Source organism: Enhydra lutris, unplaced genomic scaffold (genome assembly GCF_002288905.1).
Source record: "Enhydra lutris kenyoni isolate GAN:26980312 unplaced genomic scaffold, ASM228890v2 scaffoldscaffold23, whole genome shotgun sequence".
NCBI classification, from domain to species: domain Eukaryota; kingdom Metazoa; phylum Chordata; class Mammalia; order Carnivora; family Mustelidae; genus Enhydra; species Enhydra lutris.
Window position 1 is genome coordinate 29,709,782 of NW_019154107.1, and position 6,785 is coordinate 29,716,566.

Genomic DNA, 6,785 nt, shown 5'->3' on the forward strand with positions numbered 1-6,785 from the left:
AAAGTGTTGTAACAGTATATGGTGACATGTTAACTAGACTTATTGTGGTGATCATTTTGCAATATATACAAATATGGAATCATTATGTTGTACACCTGAGACTAATGTTATACGTCAATTATATCACAATAAAATTTTTTAAGCAAAATACTTGTTGACTTGAAATGGAAGACTCTATCTTGACATACCCCTCTAACCAGAAGAAGAAAACATCAGTAAGTAAAGGGAGTATATGACTCTGATGTTAAAATATATTATTAAGAAGCAATGGTAGCCACCCTTGTTCTTCTCACTTTGCTTTGCATGGCATACTCATCCTTTTAAAAAGAGAAGGGAAGCAGAGGCAGTGATCACATATATACATTATACACACACAAAGCACTTGCTTGAAGCAAAATCAGTGTCTTTCACATGGTAGCAGCTACCTTTTAAAAAATAGATTTGTGGTTTTATTAACACAAACACAACATGCACATAAGCTGTCTATTCATTTTCTTCACTGCGCAGCCTGGCATTGGGATTGGTGACGCTGATGGACAAGTGGGCTGCTCTTTTTACAGTGGCTTGGTGGTTCTTGGAGGAGACATTGTGAGCAGCCTGGGTGCAGTAAGATTTGCTGCACATCAGCAGCACCTAAGGTAGACTAGGAACTTCCAGAAGCCACTGGGCAGTGTGTGCTCTGCTTTCTTGTTGCTTCTGTAACCGATGTTGGGCATCAAGTTCTGGTCCTTGAATCTTCTGTGCACCCTACTGTCAGTGCTTCTGGGTTTTCACCAATTATGGTTAATTTTGACATATTGGTCTGACTGGTGCTGGATGAACTTCTTGGTTCTTTTTTTAACAATCTTGAGCTTCACAAGTGTTCTGAGGGTGGCTATGATGCCAAGTAGGAGATGGCTGCCACCTCTGCTGGCAGGGGCAGGGAAAACTACAGTTACCATATTTTTTAAAGATTTTATTTATTTATTTGACACAGATGGAGACAATGAGAGAGAGAATACAAGCATGGGGAGTGGGAGAGGGAGAAGCAGGGAGCCCGATGCGGGGCTCCATCCCAGGACCCTGGGATCACAACCTAAGCCAAAGGCAGACGCTCAACGACTGAGCCACCCAGATGCCCCTACTGTTACCATTTTTTAAAGAACCAACTAGGTGCCAGGTACTGAACTAAACTCTTGATATGCCATTGATCCTTAGAACAACACTACAAGGTAGGAATTATTAGTCTCATGTGAAAATGAGAAAAATAAGACTCAGAGAGGTGAGTGAGGGTCTTTGCCCAAGGTCACAGAGATAAGAAATGACAGAGCTGGGATTTCAACTCAAATGTGTCTGACTTTGAAGCCCTCTATATTATACTGCAATTCCCACGGTTAATCTCACACCATCCTCTCTGCAGGTAAAAGCAGATCTTAATAACTCCATTTTATACACAGGGACATTAAGGCATGGGACAGAGAAATATTGTACTAGAGTCTAAAATATTTTCCCTTCCACATAATCCAGGCTTCAAAGGGAGGAAATGAAATTAGAGAATTACCCTGCTTCACTGGTCTTCTACTATAGAAAAATCTCCACCCATGGATATCAGTCTTAGTGACTTATGACCCTGCAGGGGGTGGGACGCAAGATGATCCCACTAGCAGTGGCAAGACTACATTGTGGTGGAGGTGAAAGTAGAACACAGACCTGAGCTGTGCCTATTAGAAACAGTAGTAGGCAGGCAGAAATCTGTGCTTTAACCCTGTCTCCATATACTTGTTTTTTTTTTTAAAGATTTTATTTATTTATTTGACAGACAGAGATCACAAGTAGGCAGAGAGGCAGGCAGAGAGAGAGAGAGGAGAGAGGAGGAAGAAGGCTCCCTGCTGAGCAGAGAGCCCGATGTGGGGCTCGATCCCAGGACCCCGAGATCATGACCTGAGCCGAAGGCAGAGGCTTTAACTCACTGAGCCACCCAGGCGCCCCTCCATATACTTGTTTTTAACAAAATAATTCTACCTTGTATTGATGTCACAGTCATTTTGAAGCTGTATAAAAAGGTCTAAGGAACTTATAAGGCTTTGAAATACTTTCGAGCCTAGAATTTTAAAGTGTTTCCCAGATATTCTATAATGGGAAATATGCTTATTTACAAATGGATAAATAAAAAGTGAGAGGTTAAAGGATTCACCTCAAATCACAAAGGCATGCTAGGAATAGAATCAACCTCTTAAATCTCAATTCTGGGGCTGAATGACTAGATTGGTGTGTTTTTAATCTCTTAAGAATTACAGAACATTTTGAGAATTCTGACCTCAGGAAGTCCCCAATTATTTACATAGTGAATCATCATTATAAGCATCTAAAGCATTTTTCAGCATTAAAAAAAAAAAATTACAACCACCCGAAAACCTTGTCTTATCTTAAGCTTGTGGACTTGGTTGGCTTTAACGAAGGTAATTAGTCCTGAAATGAAGACAGGTGGCCCCCATTTTCCCACTTTGTTTAGAGGAATCTAGATCATTTCTGGGTTCAGAAGGGCTGCTTTGAAAACCTTGTACTAACTGGCCTGCATGGATTAGGGACTGGTTTTGGAGTCAGGAGACTTGGGCTTGAATCTTGACTCCGATTCTTAATTCAAGTGTCCTTTAGCTTCAGTTTTCTCATCTGCACAATGGGGATAAAGTTAATATCACACACAGGGTTGGGGTGAGGATCTAAAGACATAGGATATGGGAAATGTGGAAGTATTTTAGAAAATTGTGGAGTATAATACAGAAATCAAATGGTAGTCTAGAAAGACCACTGCTTTTTATGGCTATAACATGAGTGATTGGGCAAGGTCTCTGAAAGCTCAATCTGAAATTTTAGTATTATAAGAATGCAGAGAAAGTTGATTAGGAATAGTGTTCCTCACATGCACAACAATACCTTCTAAAGGCACACCAAATGTGAATATACAGTAGCAAAACTGAGACTAGAAGATGCTTTTAAATACCAAAGATTAAATGTAGATATTGCTTACTATAGAAACAGACCCTGTATGAAATCCATAGGTGAATCATTTCTCTTCTCAGATTAGGGTATCTCTGAACATCAGGCAGGAGCCTATACTCTCATGTTAGAGAAAGATATAGTATGTAGAAGTGGGTAGTCCAGAAATGAAACAAAAGCATCTTGGACCCTTGGATGTCACCAAGAAAGAATCCAGACAGAGTTTGAGAAAGAGGCGAGTTGCAAAGTAAAAAGAAAATTAGAAATTATTAATCTCTCATGCTTCTCACTTAATGATTTCCCTTCCTCCTTACTCACCACCCCCCAAATCAGTTGTTCTATCCCCATTTTCTCCCAGTTCTACATCTCTGTCTGTATCCCTGAAGATCTACATCCTCTGGCTTCCAAAACACGGTGTTTTCTCACCTTAGTTCCTTTGCTCACACTCTTTTGTTTGCCCTTCTTATCACTCCTTCTGGTACTTCCCCCCAAGTAAGAAAAACTCTGGAATATACTTTAATTCATCTCTGAACCCAAGTCTACCCCATTCTGCCAGGGTCCAATCACTTCTTATCTCCTTTGAACTCAGAGTTTCTTTTGTATTAAAATGAGTATCATTTTTCTCCTTGGGATTGCAGTTATTTGTATACTTGGTCTTATTTCCTTTGCTTGGCTATAATTTCCTTCAGGTAAATTACAGTTATCAGCACAGTGTCTGACACAGAATAGGTATTCAATAAATGATTTTAGATGGATGAGTGATCATCATCACTTGCAATAATCAGGCCACCATCATCTCTCACCTGGATTTTTATAACAGCCTAATCTCCCCGCCTCCTATCTTGTTCTCTTCCAATCTATCCTTCTTACTGTCACAATACATATCTTAGAAAAATTTCTTTCATTATGTTACTCTCCTATTCAAGAACCTTAAATAATGTCCTGCGATACAGAATAGAGTCCAAATCCCTCTGATTTTCTCTAAAAGCTCTTTGATATCAGTTGAATAGAGTCCTGGCTGCTTCCAAGTCTCTGTATGTTGCTCCCAGATCTAAACTCAATTGATCTCACCTCCATCAGGAAGCCTTCCCAAACTAATTCATCCTTTATTGCTCCTCTTTTATAGTTCTATAGCATTATTTTCTGTACTACACATGCTGAAATATAATATCTTTCCTTATATTGTTATGTACCTGTCTCCAGTATACATGTTTTGTTTCCCAAATAAAATCGCAGACTTCATATCTACCTTTGTTTTTTCCACACCAACTGGCAAAGAGCTAGGGACCTACTAAGACTTAAGCTCACACTTTCAAACATTTATCAGTTTCTTCTCTGATTATTCTGTCTGGAATTCCATGTGTTCCCTCCACTGTCTGGAGTGATTTTAAGTGGCTTATTATTTACCTCGCTGCCAAAAGACAAAGGTCACCTGGTAAGAATAGTTTTCTTTAAGAAAGTCCCTATCTCCTCTCAACATATTCAGAGAAAATCTTATCATACCTAAAGATGTCTTAGTTTACTGTCTTTGGAGATCTTTTAGTATCATTATACATATAAGACTGCTTTGCGGTTCTTGTTATTTCAAGTTATTAAGTGCGTACTATGTGCAAAGAGCTTTAAAATAGAATCTTTGATGTAGAGGACAATATTTTCTTCTTATTATGTTAACATAAGAAAAATGTTCTCATGCTTTTCCCTTAATAATTAGGTAACTATTAACCTTTCTTAATGGTTTCCCCAAACACACTATATTCTGAGGCTTACAAATAAAGACTTGGGTAATAGGAGAAGAGCTACTTGCATTCAGTCTGAGAACAACACATTAACAATATTTTCTGTCCTTTCAATACCATTCAGAGGGTTTTCATCAACAAAATAGCCAAAGGAGAAGATAGAGAAGTTATTAAAAAATTATTCAAGATCAACACTTTAAAAGAAAATGTTCCTTTTTAAAAAGTACACATTCTCTTATCTCTCCCTTCTCTTCCAAAACTTTAATTTCTACATCAGTATTTTTTCCTCTGTGTATTTTCTCAAAAAGAATTTGTTCTTATTGTTTCTCTTCCATTATCTGATTCTATTAATTTCATTTCATTGTTTTCAATCCAGGGGCAGGGCAACAGTCCTCCAGTCCTCTAACCCTTAAGTTCTTGCCTTTCTATAATCACTGTCTTGAGCACAGGCCTCACCAGCACCTCAAACTCAAATTTTCCAAAACTAAACTCATAAACTTCCTCTAGCTACTACCTATGTCTACTCTTGTCCTGATCTCTATAATTCTAACAATGCCAGACTCATAAGTTCAAAGTTGTCTTCTACTCATCTTGCCCATCATCCACACCCAATCAGTTACAAACAAAATCTTCCATTTCTTCCCATCCTGATTGCCTTAGGTCCTCAACATCTCTTGCCTAGACTGATGTCCCATCCCTTAGAGTTGTCCTATCTAACCCATCCTATATATTGATAGAGTTTTCTTAAATCCAAACCTAGTCATGTTACTCTCAATCAAAAACTTTTCACAATTCTCCACTATTTAAGGAATCGATCACATATTCCTTCACCTGGTATTCAAGGTCCTGTGCATTTTAGCTCCCACCTGGCTTCTCCAGCCTTTCCTCCTGATGCACTAAAACTTCCTACCATATCTAGTCTTTGTGGGATTATCAGAGGAGCATTGTCCACCTCTTCCATGTTTATGCTTAGGTACTCCCTCTGCCTTTTCTCTCCTTTTTCATGTTTGCCTATCAAAGTCCTACTTAATTTTCATACACAGTTCAGATCTAACCACCTTCAAACAAACTTCCAAGATAAAATGGGTTCCTTTATCTACTTAGCACAGTTCTTTGTCACTAGTAAGCCCTTAGAAAGGTATGTTGAATTGAACTCACAAAAGAGCATGCAAACTTTGGGGAACTCATGGCCTGTAGGAGTGAGACATAATGAAAATATATTAAATAGGAAAACTGAGCAAGAGGTTAGTACCAAAGCAAGCAACCAGAACCTCCTCCTTTATATGCTTTAATGTCCAGCTAAGCTGTGTGTGTATATACCTACTTACCAGGCTGTTCAGCTATTGAAGTATATATACTTAGTTCCTGGAGTAAATGTACCAGTATGCATCTGTGGATGTATGCCTGACTATGTCTGTGCCCCTGAAAATTCCTTTATCAAGAAGTTGTAGGTTTCTGTTTTAAAATGATGCTCAGGTTAATTGTGTTATGGAATAAAATAGGTACTTTTGGAAATCGGTTCTGAGCATATGGTTTATAAGCTTTGAGAGAGTTGCTAAGGGGGACATTGTATTTAAATGCAAAGAATTGGTAGCAGGATCAGCCCACAACACACCATTGGGCACATCAGGAAAAGGCACCATTTGCTAAAGGTATTTTCCTTCCATTTGTCAAAAATTGTCATAATATACCAATTTTGTTAGCACAAGGCACTTGACTGCCATCTGCAGGAAAATTGTTAGAAGAAATATATATATATATATATATATATATATATATATATGATGGCTTACTTTATGAAAAGTGTCCCCTTAGACATGGCAGGCTTATATAGTATACAAACTGTAAAACTTTATGTGGTGATCTTTCCCAACTGAAAAGACAGAAGTTGTTTATCTTATTTTAGGGAAAATTTGTTCCTTCTAATTGGAAACAAGACGGCTTTTAAGAGATTCCTGTGTCTAAGTAGAGACTCCATATTCTCTTTCCTGATCAAACCATTTTCAAGATCAGTGTGCTAATCTGATCAGAGGCATTGGCAAAACAAGTTAAAGCTTTTCCTGTAATTAGTAA

General features: G+C 38.2%; 1 protein-coding gene and 1 pseudogene across 1 annotated transcript in view; both read right to left on the reverse strand.

Moving 5' to 3' along the window:
- Positions 1-6,785, reverse strand: part of LOC111150483 (diacylglycerol kinase kappa) — a 175,976-nt gene that overhangs the window by 154,779 nt on the left and 14,412 nt on the right. The gene's annotated exons all lie outside the window — the stretch shown is intronic.
- On the reverse strand, positions 484-941 carry LOC111150349 (annotated as a pseudogene).